The following is a 16,424-nucleotide window of genomic DNA, read 5'->3' as shown; positions in this document are numbered from 1 at the left end:
CTCCTGTTCCTGTGTAACAGGCTGGAGAAGGGGCTGAATGGCCTCCTCCTGTTCCTGTGTAGCAGGCTGGAGAAGGGGCTGAATGCGGCCTCCTCCTGTTCCTGTGTTAGAGGCTGGAGAAGGGGCTGCATGGGGCCTCCTCCTGTTGCTGTGTAACAGGCTGGAGAAGGGGCTGAATAGCCTGCTCCTGTTCCCGTATAACAGACTTGAGAAGCGACTGAATGGCCTCCTCCTGTTCCTGTGTAACAGGCTGGAGAAAGGGCTGAATGGCCTCCTCCTGTTCCTGTGTAACAGGCTGGAGAAGGGGCTGAATGGCCTCCTCCTGTTCCTGTGTAACAGGCTGGAGAAGGGGCTGAATGTCCTCCTCCTGTTCCTGTGTAAGAGGCTGGAGAAGGGGCTGAATGGGCTCCACCTGTTCCTGTGTAACAGGCTGGAGAAGGGGCTGAATGGCCTCCTCCTGTTCCTGTGTAACAGGCTGGAGAAGGGGCTGAATGGCCTCCTCCTGTTCCTGTGTTAGAGGCTGGAGAAGGTGCTGCATGGGGCCTCCTCCTGTTCCTCTGTAACAGGCTGGAGAAGGGGCTGAATGGCCTCCACCTGTTCCTGTGTAACAGGCTGGAGAAGGGGCTGAATGGCCTCCGCCTGTTCCTGTGTAACAGGCTGGAGAAGGGGCTGAATGGCCTCCTCCTGTTCCTGTGTAACAGGCTGGAGAAGGGGCCGAATGGGGCCTCCTCCTGTTCCTGTGTAACAGACTGGCGAAGGGGCTGAATGGGGCCTCCTCCTGTTCCTGTGTAACAGGCTGGAGAAGGGGCTGAATGGGGCCTCCTCCTGTTCCTGTGTAACAGACTGGAGAAGGGGCTGAATGGGGCCTCCACCTGTTCCTGTGTAACAGGCTGGAGAAGGGGCTGAATGGGGCCTCCTCCTGTTCCTGTGTAACAGGCTGGAGAAGGGGCTGAATGGGGCTCCTCCTGTTCCAGTGTAACAGGCTGGAGAAGGGGCTGAATGGGGCCTCCTCCTGTTCCTGTGTAACAGGCTGGAGAAGGGGCTGAATGGGGCCTCCTCCTGTTCCTGTGTAACAGACTGGAGAAGGGGCTGAATGGAGCCTCCTCCTGTTCCTGTGTAACAGGCTGGAGAAGCGGCTGAATGGCCTCCTCCTGTTCCTGTGTAACAGGCTGGTGAAGGGGCTGAATGGGGCCTGCTCCTGTTCCCGTGTAACAGACTGGAGAAGGGACTGAATGGCCTCCTCCTGTTCCTGTGCAACAGGCTGGAGAAAGGGCTGAATGGCCTCCTCCTGTTCCTGTGTAACAGGCTGGAGCAGGGGCTGAATGGCCTCCTCCTGTTCCTGTGTAACAGGCTGGAGAAGGGGCTGAATGGGGCCTCCCCCTTTTCCCTGTGTAACAGGCTGGAGAAGGGGCTGAATGGGGCCTCCTCCTGTTCCTGTGTAACAGGCTGGAGAAGGGGCTGAATGGGGCCTCCTCCTGTTCCTGTGTAACAGGCTGGAGAAGAGGCTGAATGGCCTCCTCCTGTTCCTGTGTAACAGGCTGGAGAAGGGGCTGAATGGGGCCTCCTCCTGTTCCTGTGTAACAGGCTGGAGAAGGGGCTGAATGGGGCCTCCGCCTGTTCCTGTGAAACAGGCTGGAGAAGAGGCTGAATGGCCTCCTCCTGTTCCTGTGTAACAGGCTGGAGAAGGGGCAGAATGGGGCCTCCTCCTGTTCCTGTGTAACAGGCTGGAGAAGGGGCTGAATGGGGCTCCTCCTGTTCCAGTGTAACAGGCTGGAGAAGGGGCTGAATGGGGCCTCCTCCTGTTCCTGTGTAACAGGCTGGAGAAGAGGCTGAATGGCCTCCTCCTGTTCCTGTGTAACAGGCTGGAGAAGGGGCTGAATGGGGCCTCCTCCTGTTCCTGTGTAACAGGCTGGAGAAGGGGCTGAATGGGGCCTCCGCCTGTTCCTGTGTAACAGGCTGGAGAAGAGGCTGAATGGCCTCCTCCTGCTCCTGTGTCACAGTTTGGAGAAGGGGCTGAATGGAGCCTCCTCCTGTTCCTGTGTAACAGGCTGGAGAAGCGGCTGAATGGCCTCCTCCTGTTGCTGTGTAACAGGCTGGAGAAAGGGCTGAATGGCCTCCTCCTGTTCCTGTGTAACAGGCTGGAGAAGGGGCTGAATGGGGCCTCCCCCTTTTCCCTGTGTAACAGGCTGGAGAAGGGGCTGAATGGCCTCCTCCTGTTCCTGTGTAACAGGCTGGAGAAGGGGCTGAATGGCCTCCTCCTGTTCCTGTGTAACAGGCTGGAGAAGAGGCTGAATGGCCTCCTCCTGTTCCTGTGTAACAGGCTGGAGAAGGGGCTGAAAGGGGCCTCCTCCTGTTCCTGTGTAATAGGCTGATGGAGGGGCTGAATGGCCTCCTCCTGTTCCTGTCTAACAGGCTGGAGAAGGGGCTGAATGACCTCCTCCTGTTCCTGTGTAAGAGGCTGGAGAAGGGGCTGCATGGGGCCTCCTCCCGTTCCTGTGTAACGGGCTGGAGAAGGGGCTGAATGGGGCCTCCTCCTGTTCCTGTGTAACAGGCTGGAGAAGGGGCTGAATGGGGCCTCCTCCTGTTCCTGTGTAACAGGCTGGAGAAGGGGCTGAATGGGGCGTCCTCCTGTTCCTGTGTAACAGGCTGGATAAGGGGCTGAATGGGTCCTCCTCCTGTTCCTGTGTAACAGGCTGGAGAAGGGGCTGAATGGGGCCTCCTCCTGTTCCTGTGTAACAGGCTGGAGAAGGGGCTGAATGGGGCCTCCTCCTGCTCCTGTGTAACAGTTTGGAGAAGGGGCTGAATGGGGCCTCCTCCTGTTCCTGTGTAACAGGCTGGAGAAGCGGCTGAATGGGGCCTCCTCCTGTTCGTGTGTAACAGGCTGGAAAAGGGGCTGAATAGCCTCCTCCTGTTCCTGTGTAACAGGCTGGAGAAGGGACTGAATGGCCTCCTCCTGTTCCTGTGTAACAGACTGGAGAAGGGACTGAATGGCCTCCTCCTGTTCCTGTGTAACAGGCTGGAGAAGGGGCTGAATAGCCTGCTCCTGTTCCCGTATAACAGACTGGAGAAGCGGCTGAATGGGGCCTCCTCCTGTTCCTGTGTAACAGGCTGGAGAAAGGGCTGAATGGCCTCCTCCTGTTCCTGTGTAACAGGCTGGAGAAGGGGTTGAATGGCCTCCTCCTGTTCCTGTGTAACAGGCTGGAGAAGGGGCTGAATGTCCTCCTCCTGTTCCTGTGTAAGAGGCTGGAGAAGGGGCTGAATGGGCTCCACCTGTTCCTGTGTAACAGGCTGGAGAAGGGGCTGAATGGCCTCCTCCTGTTCCTGTGTAACAGGCTGGAGAAGGGGCTGAATGGCCTCCTCCTGTTCCTGTGTTAGAGGCTGGAGAAGGGGCTGCATGGGGCCTCCTCCTGTTCCTCTGTAACAGGCTGGAGAAGGGGCTGAATGGCCTCCACCTGTTCCTGTGGAACAGGCTGGAGAAGGGGCTGAATGGCCTCCGCCTGTTCCTGTGTAACAGGCTGGAGAAGGGGCTGAATGGCCTCCTCCTTTTCCTGTGTAACAGGCTGGAGATGGGGCTGAATGGCCTCCTCCTGTTCCTGTGTAGCAGGCTGGAGAAGGGGCTGAATGCGGCCTCCTCCTGTTCCTCTGTAACAGGCAGGAGAAGGGGCTGAATGGGGCCTCCTCCTGTTCCTGTGTAACAGGCTGGAGAAGCGGCTGAATGGCCTCCTCCTGTTCCTGTGTAACAGGCTGGAGAAGGGGCTGAATGGGGCCTCCTCCTGTTCCTGTGTAACAGGCTGGAGAAGGGGCTGAATAGCCTGCTCCTGTTCCCGTATAACAGACTGGAGAAGGGACTGAATGGCCTCCTCCTGTTCCTGTGTAAAAGGCTGGAGAAAGGGCTGAATGGCCTCCTCCTGTTCCTGTGTAACAGGCTGGAGAAGGGGCTGAATGGCCTCCTCCTGTTCCTGTGTAACAGGCTGGAGAAGGGGCTGAATGTCCTCCTCCTGTTCCTGTGTAAGAGGCTGGAGAAGGGGCTGAATGGGCTCCACCTGTTCCTGTGTAACAGGCTGGAGAAGGGGCTGAATGGCCTCCTCCTGTTCCTCTGTAACAGGCTGGAGAAGGGGCTGAATGGCCTCCTCCTGTTCCTGTGTTAGAGGCTGGAGAAGGGGCTGCATGGGGCCTCCTCCTGTTCCTCTGTAACAGGCTGGAGAAGGGGCTGAATGGCCTCCACCTGTTCCTGTGTAACAGGCTGGAGAAGGGGCTGAATGGCCTCCGCCTGTTCCTGTGTAACAGGCTGGAGAAGGGGCTGAATGGCCTCCTCCTGTTCCTGTGTAACAGGCTGGAGAAGGGGCCGAATGGGGCCTCCTCCTGTTCCTGTGTAACAGACTGGCGAAGGGGCTGAATGGGGCCTCCTCCTGTTCCTGTGTAACAGGCTGGAGAAGGGGCTGAATGGGGCCTCCTCCTGTTCCTGTGTAACAGACTGGAGAAGGGGCTGAATGGGGCCTCCACCTGTTCCTGTGTAACAGGCTGGAGAAGGGGCTGAATGGGGCCTCCTCCTGTTCCTGTGTAACAGGCTGGAGAAGGGGCTGAATGGGGCTCCTCCTGTTCCAGTGTAACAGGCTGGAGAAGGGGCTGAATGGGGCCTCCTCCTGTTCCTGTGTAACAGGCTGGAGAAGGGGCTGAATGGGGCCTCCTCCTGTTCCTGTGTAACAGACTGGAGAAGGGGCTGAATGGAGCCTCCTCCTGTTCCTGTGTAAGAGGCTGGAGAAGCGGCTGAATGGCCTCCTCCTGTTCCTGTGTAACAGGCTGGTGAAGGGGCTGAATGGGGCCTGCTCCTGTTCCCGTATAACAGACTGGAGAAGGGACTGAATGGCCTCCTCCTGTTCCTGTGCAACAGGCTGGAGAAAGGGCTGAATGGCCTCCTCCTGTTCCTGTGTAACAGGCTGGAGCAGGGGCTGAATGGCCTCCTCCTGTTCCTGTGTAACAGGCTGGAGAAGGGGCTGAATGGGGCCTCCCCCTTTTCCCTGTGTAACAGGCTGGAGAAGGGGCTGAATGGGGCCTCCTCCTGTTCCTGTGTAACAGGCTGGAGAAGGGGCTGAATGGGGCCTCCTCCTGTTCCTGTGTAACAGGCTGGAGAAGAGGCTGAATGGCCTCCTCCTGTTCCTGTGTAACAGGCTGGAGAAGGGGCTGAATGGGGCCTCCTCCTGTTCCTGTGTAACAGGCTGGAGAAGGGGCTGAATGGGGCCTCCGCCTGTTCCTGTGAAACAGGCTGGAGAAGAGGCTGAATGGCCTCCTCCTGTTCCTGTGTAACAGGCTGGAGAAGGGGCAGAATGGGGCCTCCTCCTGTTCCTGTGTAACAGGCTGGAGAAGGGGCTGAATGGGGCTCCTCCTGTTCCAGTGTAACAGGCTGGAGAAGGGGCTGAATGGGGCCTCCTCCTGTTCCTGTGTAACAGGCTGGAGAAGAGGCTGAATGGCCTCCTCCTGTTCCTGTGTAACAGGCTGGAGAAGGGGCTGAATGGGGCCTCCTCCTGTTCCTGTGTAACAGGCTGGAGAAGGGGCTGAATAGCCTGCTCCTGTTCCCGTATAACAGACTGGAGAAGGGACTGAATGGCCTCCTCCTGTTCCTGTGTAAAAGGCTGGAGAAAGGGCTGAATGGCCTCCTCCTGTTCCTGTGTAACAGGCTGGAGAAGGGGCTGAATGGCCTCCTCCTGTTCCTGTGTAACAGGCTGGAGAAGGGGCTGAATGTCCTCCTCCTGTTCCTGTGTAAGAGGCTGGAGAAGGGGCTGAATGGGCTCCACCTGTTCCTGTGTAACAGGCTGGAGAAGGGGCTGAATGGCCTCCTCCTGTTCCTCTGTAACAGGCTGGAGAAGGGGCTGAATGGCCTCCTCCTGTTCCTGTGTTAGAGGCTGGAGAAGGGGCTGCATGGGGCCTCCTCCTGTTCCTCTGTAACAGGCTGGAGAAGGGGCTGAATGGCCTCCACCTGTTCCTGTGTAACAGGCTGGAGAAGGGGCTGAATGGCCTCCGCCTGTTCCTGTGTAACAGGCTGGAGAAGGGGCTGAATGGCCTCCTCCTGTTCCTGTGTAACAGGCTGGAGAAGGGGCCGAATGGGGCCTCCTCCTGTTCCTGTGTAACAGACTGGCGAAGGGGCTGAATGGGGCCTCCTCCTGTTCCTGTGTAACAGGCTGGAGAAGGGGCTGAATGGGGCCTCCTCCTGTTCCTGTGTAACAGACTGGAGAAGGGGCTGAATGGGGCCTCCACCTGTTCCTGTGTAACAGGCTGGAGAAGGGGCTGAATGGGGCCTCCTCCTGTTCCTGTGTAACAGGCTGGAGAAGGGGCTGAATGGGGCTCCTCCTGTTCCAGTGTAACAGGCTGGAGAAGGGGCTGAATGGGGCCTCCTCCTGTTCCTGTGTAACAGGCTGGAGAAGGGGCTGAATGGGGCCTCCTCCTGTTCCTGTGTAACAGACTGGAGAAGGGGCTGAATGGAGCCTCCTCCTGTTCCTGTGTAAGAGGCTGGAGAAGCGGCTGAATGGCCTCCTCCTGTTCCTGTGTAACAGGCTGGTGAAGGGGCTGAATGGGGCCTGCTCCTGTTCCCGTATAACAGACTGGAGAAGGGACTGAATGGCCTCCTCCTGTTCCTGTGCAACAGGCTGGAGAAAGGGCTGAATGGCCTCCTCCTGTTCCTGTGTAACAGGCTGGAGCAGGGGCTGAATGGCCTCCTCCTGTTCCTGTGTAACAGGCTGGAGAAGGGGCTGAATGGGGCCTCCCCCTTTTCCCTGTGTAACAGGCTGGAGAAGGGGCTGAATGGGGCCTCCTCCTGTTCCTGTGTAACAGGCTGGAGAAGGGGCTGAATGGGGCCTCCTCCTGTTCCTGTGTAACAGGCTGGAGAAGAGGCTGAATGGCCTCCTCCTGTTCCTGTGTAACAGGCTGGAGAAGGGGCTGAATGGGGCCTCCTCCTGTTCCTGTGTAACAGGCTGGAGAAGGGGCTGAATGGGGCCTCCGCCTGTTCCTGTGAAACAGGCTGGAGAAGAGGCTGAATGGCCTCCTCCTGTTCCTGTGTAACAGGCTGGAGAAGGGGCAGAATGGGGCCTCCTCCTGTTCCTGTGTAACAGGCTGGAGAAGGGGCTGAATGGGGCTCCTCCTGTTCCAGTGTAACAGGCTGGAGAAGGGGCTGAATGGGGCCTCCTCCTGTTCCTGTGTAACAGGCTGGAGAAGAGGCTGAATGGCCTCCTCCTGTTCCTGTGTAACAGGCTGGAGAAGGGGCTGAATGGGGCCTCCTCCTGTTCCTGTGTAACAGGCTGGAGAAGGGGCTGAATGGGGCCTCCGCCTGTTCCTGTGTAACAGGCTGGAGAAGAGGCTGAATGGCCTCCTCCTGCTCCTGTGTCACAGTTTGGAGAAGGGGCTGAATGGAGCCTCCTCCTGTTCCTGTGTAACAGGCTGGAGAAGCGGCTGAATGGCCTCCTCCTGTTGCTGTGTAACAGGCTGGAGAAAGGGCTGAATGGCCTCCTCCTGTTCCTGTGTAACAGGCTGGAGAAGGGGCTGAATGGGGCCTCCCCCTTTTCCCTGTGTAACAGGCTGGAGAAGGGGCTGAATGGCCTCCTCCTGTTCCTGTGTAACAGGCTGGAGAAGGGGCTGAATGGCCTCCTCCTGTTCCTGTGTAACAGGCTGGAGAAGAGGCTGAATGGCCTCCTCCTGTTCCTGTGTAACAGGCTGGAGAAGGGGCTGAAAGGGGCCTCCTCCTGTTCCTGTGTAATAGGCTGATGGAGGGGCTGAATGGCCTCCTCCTGTTCCTGTCTAACAGGCTGGAGAAGGGGCTGAATGACCTCCTCCTGTTCCTGTGTAAGAGGCTGGAGAAGGGGCTGCATGGGGCCTCCTCCCGTTCCTGTGTAACGGGCTGGAGAAGGGGCTGAATGGGGCCTCCTCCTGTTCCTGTGTAACAGGCTGGAGAAGGGGCTGAATGGGGCCTCCTCCTGTTCCTGTGTAACAGGCTGGAGAAGGGGCTGAATGGGGCGTCCTCCTGTTCCTGTGTAACAGGCTGGATAAGGGGCTGAATGGGTCCTCCTCCTGTTCCTGTGTAACAGGCTGGAGAAGGGGCTGAATGGGGCCTCCTCCTGTTCCTGTGTAACAGGCTGGAGAAGGGGCTGAATGGGGCCTCCTCCTGCTCCTGTGTAACAGTTTGGAGAAGGGGCTGAATGGGGCCTCCTCCTGTTCCTGTGTAACAGGCTGGAGAAGCGGCTGAATGGGGCCTCCTCCTGTTCCTGTGTAACAGGCTGGAAAAGGGGCTGAATAGCCTCCTCCTGTTCCTGTGTAACAGGCTGGAGAAGGGACTGAATGGCCTCCTCCTGTTCCTGTGTAACAGACTGGAGAAGGGACTGAATGGCCTCCTCCTGTTCCTGTGTAACAGGCTGGAGAAGGGGCTGAATAGCCTGCTCCTGTTCCCGTATAACAGACTGGAGAAGCGGCTGAATGGGGCCTCCTCCTGTTCCTGTGTAACAGGCTGGAGAAAGGGCTGAATGGCCTCCTCCTGTTCCTGTGTAACAGGCTGGAGAAGGGGTTGAATGGCCTCCTCCTGTTCCTGTGTAACAGGCTGGAGAAGGGGCTGAATGTCCTCCTCCTGTTCCTGTGTAAGAGGCTGGAGAAGGGGCTGAATGGGCTCCACCTGTTCCTGTGTAACAGGCTGGAGAAGGGGCTGAATGGCCTCCTCCTGTTCCTGTGTAACAGGCTGGAGAAGGGGCTGAATGGCCTCCTCCTGTTCCTGTGTTAGAGGCTGGAGAAGGGGCTGCATGGGGCCTCCTCCTGTTCCTCTGTAACAGGCTGGAGAAGGGGCTGAATGGCCTTCACCTGTTCCTGTGGAACAGGCTGGAGAAGGGGCTGAATGGCCTCCGCCTGTTCCTGTGTAACAGGCTGGAGAAGGGGCTGAATGGCCTCCTCCTTTTCCTGTGTAACAGGCTGGAGATGGGGCTGAATGGCCTCCTCCTGTTCCTGTGTAGCAGGCTGGAGAAGGGGCTGAATGCGGCCTCCTCCTGTTCCTCTGTAACAGGCAGGAGAAGGGGCTGAATGGGGCCTCCTCCTGTTCCTGTGTAACAGGCTGGAGAAGCGGCTGAATGGCCTCCTCCTGTTCCTGTGTAACAGGCTGGAGAAGGGGCTGAATGGGGCCTCCTCCTGTTCCTGTGTAACAGGCTGGAGAAGGGGCTGAATAGCCTGCTCCTGTTCCCGTATAACAGACTGGAGAAGGGACTGAATGGCCTCCTCCTGTTCCTGTGTAAAAGGCTGGAGAAAGGGCTGAATGGCCTCCTCCTGTTCCTGTGTAACAGGCTGGAGAAGGGGCTGAATGGCCTCCTCCTGTTCCTGTGTAACAGGCTGGAGAAGGGGCTGAATGTCCTCCTCCTGTTCCTGTGTAAGAGGCTGGAGAAGGGGCTGAATGGGCTCCACCTGTTCCTGTGTAACAGGCTGGAGAAGGGGCTGAATGGCCTCCTCCTGTTCCTCTGTAACAGGCTGGAGAAGGGGCTGAATGGCCTCCACCTGTTCCTGTGTAACAGGCTGGAGAAGGGGCTGAATGGCCTCCGCCTGTTCCTGTGTAACAGGCTGGAGAAAGGGCTGAATGGCCTCCTCCTGTTCCTGTGTAACAGGCTGGAGAAGGGGCTGAATGGCCTCCTCCTGTTCCTGTGTAACGGGCTGGAGAAGGGGCTGAATGTCCTCCTCCTGTTCCTGTGTAAGAGGCTGGAGAAGGGGCTGAATGGGCTCCACCTGTTCCTGTGTAACAGGCTGGAGAAGGGGCTGAATGGCCTCCTCCTGTTCCTGTGTAACAGGCTGGAGAAGGGGCTGAATGGCCTCCTCCTGTTCCTGTGTTAGAGGCTGGAGAAGGGGCTGCATGGGGCCTCCTCCTGATCCTCTGTAACAGGCTGGAGAAGGGGCTGAATGGCCTCCACCTGTTCCTGTGTAACAGGCTGGAGAAGGGGCTGAATGGCCTCCTCCTTTTCCTGTGTAACAGGCTGGAGAAGGGGCTGAATGGCCTCCTCCTGTTCCTGTGTAACAGGCTGGAGAAGGGGCTGAATGGCCTCCACCTGTTCCTGTGTAACAGGCTGGAGAAGGGGCCGAATGGGGCCTCCTCCTGTTCCTGTGTAACAGACTGGGGAAGGGGCTGAATGGGGCCTCCACCTGTTCCTGTGTAACAGGCTGGAGAAGGGGCTGAATGGGGCCTCCTCCTGTTCCTGTGTAACAGGCTGGAGAAGGGGCTGAATGGGGCCTCCTCCTGTTCCCTGTGTAACAGGCTGGAGAAGGGGCTGAATGGGGCTCCTCCTGTTCCAGTGTAACAGGCTGGAGAAGGGGCTGAATGGGGCCTCCTCCTGTTCCTGTGTAACAGGCTGGAGAAGGGGCTGAATGGGGCCTCCTCCTGTTCCTGTGTAACAGGCTGGAGAAGGGGCTGAATGGCCTCCTCCTGTTCCTGTGTAACAGGCTGGAGAAGGGGCTGAATGGCCTCCTCCTGTTCCTGTGTAACAGGCTGGAGAAGGGGCTGAATGGGGCCTCCTCCTGTTCCTGTGTAACAGGCTGGAGAAGGGGCTGAATGGGGCCTCCTCCTGTTCCTGTGTAACAGGCTGGAGAAGGGGCTGAATGGGGCCTCCTCCTGTTCCTGTGTAACAGGCTGGAGAAGGGGCTGAATGGGGCCTCCTCCTGTTCCTGTGTAACAGGCTGGAGAAGGGGCTGAATGGGGCCTCCTCCTGCTCCTGTGTCACAGTTTGGAGAAGGGGCTGAATGGAGCCTCCTCCTGTTCCTGTGTAACAGGCTGGAGAAGGGGCAGAATGGGGCCTCCTCCTGTTCCTGTGTAACAGGCTGGAGAAGCGGCTGAATGGCCTCCTCCTGTTCCGGTGTAACAGGCTGGTGAAGGGGCTGAATAGCCTGCTCCTGTTCCCGTATAACAGACTGGAGAAGGGACTGAATGGCCTCCTCCTGTTCCTGTGCAACAGGCTGGAGAAAGGGCTGAATGGCCTCCTCCTGTTCCTGTGTAACAGGCTGGAGCAGGGGCTGAATGGCCTCCTCCTGTTCCTGTGTAACAGGCTGGAGAAGGGGCTGAATGGGGCCTCCCCCTTTTCCCTGTGAAACAGGCTGGAGAAGGGGCTGAATGGGGCTCCTCCTATTCCAGTGTAACAGGCTGGATAAGGGGCTGAATGGGGCCTCCTCCTGTTCCTGTGTAACAGGCTGGAGAAGGGGCTGAATGGGGCCTCCGCCTGTTCCTGTGTAACAGGCTGGAGAAGAGGCTGAATGGCCTCCTCCTGTTCCTGTGTAACAGGCTGGAGAAGGGGCAGAATGGGGCCTCCTCCTGTTCCTGTGTAACAGGCTGGAGAAGGGGCTGAAAGGGGCCTCCTCCTGTTCCTGTGTAATAGGCTGATCGATGGGCTGAATGGCCTCCTCCTGTTCCTGTCTAACAGGCTGGAGAAGGGGCTGAATGACCTCCTCCTGTTCCTGTGTAAGAGGCTGGAGAAGGGGCTGCATGGGGCCTCCTCCTGTTCCTGTGTAACGGGCTGGAGAAGGGGCTGAATGGGGCCTCCTCCTGTTCCTGTGTAACAGGCTGGAGAAGGGGCTGAATGGGGCGTCCTCCTGTTCCTGTGTAACAGGCTGGAGAAGGGGCTGAATGGGGCTCCTCCTGTTCCAGTGTAACAGGCTGGATAAGGGGCTGAATGGGTCCTCCTCCTGTTCCTGTGTAACAGGCTGGACAAGGGGCTGAATGGGGCCTCCTCCTGTTCCTGTGTAACAGGCTGGAGAAGGGGCTGAATGGGGCCTCCTCCTGCTCCTGTGTAACAGTTTGGAGAAGGGGCTGAATGGGGCCTCCTCCTGTTCCTGTGTAGCAGGCTGGAGAAGGGGCTGAATGCGGCCTCCTCCTGTTCCTGTGTAACAGGCTGGAGAAGGGGCAGAATGGGGCCTCCTCCTGTTCCTGTGTAACAGGCTGGAGAAGCGGCTGAATGGCCTCCTCCTGTTCCTGTGTAACAGGCTGGAGAAGGGGCTGAATGTCCTCCTCCTGTTCCTGTGTAAGAGGCTGGAGAAGGGGCTGAATGGGCTCCACCTGTTCCTGTGTAACAGGCTGGAGAAGGGGCTGAATGGCCTCCTCCTGTTCCTGTGTAACAGGCTGGAGAAGGGGCTGAATGGCCTCCTCCTGTTCCTGTGTTAGAGGCTGGAGAAGGGGCTGCATGGGGCCTCCTCCTGTTCCTCTGCAACAGGCTGGAGAAGGGGCTGAATGGCCTCCACCTGTTCCTGTGTAACAGGCTGGAGAAGGGGCTGAATGGCCTCCGCCTGTTCCTGTGTAACAGGCTGGAGAAGGGGCTGAATGGGGCCTCCTCCTGTTCCTGTGTAACAGGCTGGAGAAGGGGCTGAATGGGACCTCCTCCTGTTCCTGTGTAACAGGCTGGAGAAGGGGCTGAATGCGGCCTCCTCCTGTTCCTCTGTAACAGGCTGGAGAAGGGGCTGAATGGGGCCTCCTCCTGTTCCTGTGTAACAGGCTGGAGAAGCGGCTGAATGGCCTCCTCCTGTTCCTGTGTAACAGGCTGGAGAAGGGGCTGAATGGCCTCCTCCTGTTCCTGTGTGGCAGGCTGGAGAAGGGGCTGAATGCGGCCTCCTCCTGTTCCTCTGTAACAGGCTGGAGAAGGGGCTGAATGGGGCCTCCTCCTGTTCCTGTGTAACAGGCTGGAGAAGCGGCTGAATGGCCTCCTCCTGTTCCTGTGTAACAGGCTGGAGAAGGGGCTGAATAGCCTCCTCCTGTTCCTGTGTAACAGGCTGGAGAAGGGGCCGAATGGGGCCTCCTCCTGTTCCTGTGTAACAGACTGGGGAAGGGGCTGAATGGGGCCTCCTCCTGTTCCTATGTAACAGGCTGGAGAAGGGGCTGAATGGCCTCCTCCTGTTCCTGTGTAACAGGCTGGAGAAGGGGCCGAATGGGGCCTCCTCCTGTTCCTGTGTAACAGACTGGGGAAGGGGCTGAATGGGGCCTCCACCTGTTCCTGTGTAACAGGCTGGAGAAGGGGCTGAATGGGGCCTCCTCCTGTTCCTGTGTAACAGGCTGGAGAAGGGGCTGAATGGGGCCTCCTCCTGTTCCCTGTGTAACAGGCTGGAGAAGGGGCTGAATGGGGCTCCTCCTGTTCCAGTGTAACAGGCTGGAGAAGGGGCTGAATGGGGCCTCCTCCTGTTCCTGTGTAACAGGCTGGAGAAGGGGCTGAATGGGGCCTCCTCCTGTTCCTGTGTAACAGGCTGGAGAAGGGGCTGAATGGCCTCCTCCTGTTCCTGTGTAACAGACTGGAGAAGGGGCTGAATGGGGCCTCCTCCTGTTCCTGTGTAACAGGCTGGAGAAGGGGCTGAATGGGGCTCCTCCTGTTCCAGTGTAACAGGCTGGAGAAGGGGCTGAATGGGGCCTCCTCCTGTTCCTGTGTAACAGGCTGGAGAAGGGGCTGAATGGGGCCTCCTCCTGTTCCTGTGTAACAGGCTGGAGAAGGGGCTGAATGGGGCCTTCTCCTGCTCCTGTGTCACAGTTTGGAGAAGGGGCTGAATGGGGCCTCCTCCTGTTCCTGTGTAACAGGCTGGAGAAGCGGCTGAATGGCCTCCTCCTGTTCCTGTGTAACAGGCTGGTGAAGGGGCTGAATAGCCTGCTCCTGTTCCCGCATAACAGACTGGAGAAGGGACTGAATGGCCTCCTCCTGTTCCTGTGCAACAGGCTGGAGAAAGGGCTGAATGGCCTCCTCCTATTCCTGTGTAACAGGCTGGAGCAGGGGCTGAATGGCCTCCTCCTGTTCCTGTGTAACAGGCTGAAGAAGGGGCTGAATGGGGCCTCCCCCTTTTCCCTGTGTAACAGGCTGGAGAAGGGGCTGAATGGGGCTTCTCCTATTCCAGTGTAACAGGCTGGATAAGGGGCTGAATGGGGCCTCCTCCTGTTCCTGTGTAACAGGCTGGAGAAGGGGCTGAATGGGGCCTCCTCCTGTTCCTGTGTAACAGGCTGGAGAAGAGGCTGAATGGCCTCCTCCTGTTCCTGTGTAACAGGCTGGAGAAGGGGCTGAATGGGGCCTCCTCCTGTTCCTGTGTAACAGGCTGGAGAAGGGGCTGAATGGGGCCTCCGCCTGTTCCTGTGTAACAGGCTGGAGAAGAGGCTGAATGGCCTCCTCCTGTTCCTGTGTAACAGGCTGGAGAAGGGGCAGAATGGGGCCTCCTCCTGTTCCTGTGTAACAGGCTGGAGAAGGGGCTGAAAGGGGCCTCCTCCTGTTCCTGTGTAATAGGCTGATGGAGGGGCTGAATGGCCTCCTCCTGTTCCTGTCTAACAGGCTGGAGAAGGGGCTGAATGACCTCCTCCTGTTCCTGTGTAAGAGGCTGGAGAAGGGGCTGCATGGGGCCTCCTCCTGTTCCTGTGTAACGGGCTGGAGAAGGGGCTGAATGGGGCGTCCTCCTGTTCCTGTGTAACAGACTGGAGAAGGGGCTGAATGGCCTCCTCCTGTTCCTGTGTAACAGGCTGGAGAAGGGGCTGAATGGCCTCCTCCTGTTCCTGTGTAACAGGCTGGAGAAGGGGCTGAATGGCCTCCTCCTGTTCCTGTGTAACAGGCTGGAGAAGGGGCTGAATGGGCCCTCCTCCTGTTCCTGTGTAACAAGCTGGAGAAGGGGCTGAATGGGCCCTCCTCCTGTTCCCTGTGTAACAAGCTGGGGAAGGGGCTGAATGGCCTCCTCCAGTTCCTTGTAACAAAGAACAAAGAAAATTACAGCACAGGAACAGGCCCTTCGGCCCTCCAAGCATGCACCGACCTTGCTGCCCGACTGAACTAAAACCCCCTACCCTTCCGGGGACCAGATCCCTCTATTCCCAGCCTATTCATGTATTTGTCAAGACGCCCCTTAAAAGTCACGATCATATCCGCTTCCACTACCTCCCCCGGCAGCGAGTTCCAGGCACCCACCACCCTCTGTGTAAAACATCTGCCTCATACATCTCCTTTAAACCTTGTCCCTCGCACCTTAAACCTGTGCCTCTAGTAATGGACTCTTCCACCCTGGGAAAAAGCTTCTGACTATCCACTCTGTCCATGCCTCTCATAATCTTGCAGACTTCTATCAGGTCTCCCCTCAACCTCCATCACTCCAGTGAGAACAAACCGACTTTCTCCAACCTCTCCTCATAGCTAATGCCCTCCATACCAGGTAACATCCTGGTAAATCTTTTCTGCACCCTCTCCAAAGCCTCCACATCCTTCTAGCCGTGTGGCGACCAGAATTGAACACTATATTCCAAGTGCGGTCTAACTAACGTTCTATAAAGCTGCAACATGACTTGCCAATTTTTAAACTCAATACCCTGGCCGATGAAGGCAAGCGTGCCGTATGCCTTCTTCACTACCTTCTCCACCTGCATTGCCACTTTCAGTGACCTGTGTACCTGTACACCTAGATCCCTCTGCCTATCAATACTCGTAAGGGTTCTGCCATTTACTGTATATTTACTTTCTGTATTAGACCTTCCAAAATGCATTACCTCACATTTGTCCGGATTAAACTCCATCTGCCATCTCTCCGCCCAAGTCTCCAACTGATCTATATCCTGCTGTAACCTCCGATGGTGCTCATCGCTATCCGAAAATCCACCAAACTTTGTGTGGTCCGCAAACTTACTAATCAATCCAGTTACGTTTTCATCGAAATGATTTATAATATATTACAAACAGCAAAGGTCCCAGCACTGATCCCTGAGGAACACCACTTGTCACAGCCCTCCATTCAGAAATGCTGGACAGGCTGGAGAAGGGGCTGAATGGCCTCCTCCTGTTCCTGTGTAACAGGCTGGAGAAGAGGCTGAATGGCCTCCTCCTGTTCCTGTGTAACAGGCTGGAGAAGGGTCTGAATGGGGCCTCCTCCTGTTCCTGTGTAACAGGCTGGAAAAGGGGCTGAATGGCCTCCTCCTGTTCCCTGTATAACAGGCTGGAGAAGGGGCTGAAGGGGGCCTCCTCCTGTTCCTGTGTAACAGGCTGGAGAAGGGGCTGAATGGGGCCTCCTCCTGTTCCATGTGGAACAGGCTGGAGAAGGGGCTGAATGGGGCCTCCTCCTGTTCCTGTGTAACAGGCTGGAGAAGGGGCTGAATGGGACCTCCTCCTCTTCCTGTGTAACAGGCTTGGCAAGGGGCTGAATGGCCTCCTCCTGTTCCTGTGTAACAGGCTGGAGAAGGGGCTGAATGGCCTCCTCCTGTTCCCTGTATAACAGGCTGGAGAAGGGGCTGAAAGGGGCCTCCTCCTGTTCCCATGTAACAGGCTGGAGAAGGGGCGGAATGGGGCCTCCTCCTGTTCCCTGTGTAACAGGCTGGAGAAGGGGCTGAATGGGGCCTCCTCCTGTTCCTGTGTAACAGGCTGGAGAAGGGGCTGAATGGCCCCCTCCTGTTCCTGTGTAACAGACAGGAGAAGGGGCTGAATGGGGCCGCCTCCTGT

Source organism: Mustelus asterias (genome assembly GCF_964213995.1).
Source record: "Mustelus asterias chromosome 26 unlocalized genomic scaffold, sMusAst1.hap1.1 SUPER_26_unloc_41, whole genome shotgun sequence".
Taxonomy (NCBI): Eukaryota; Metazoa; Chordata; class Chondrichthyes; order Carcharhiniformes; family Triakidae; genus Mustelus; species Mustelus asterias.
Note: the sequence above shows the minus strand (reverse complement) of the source record.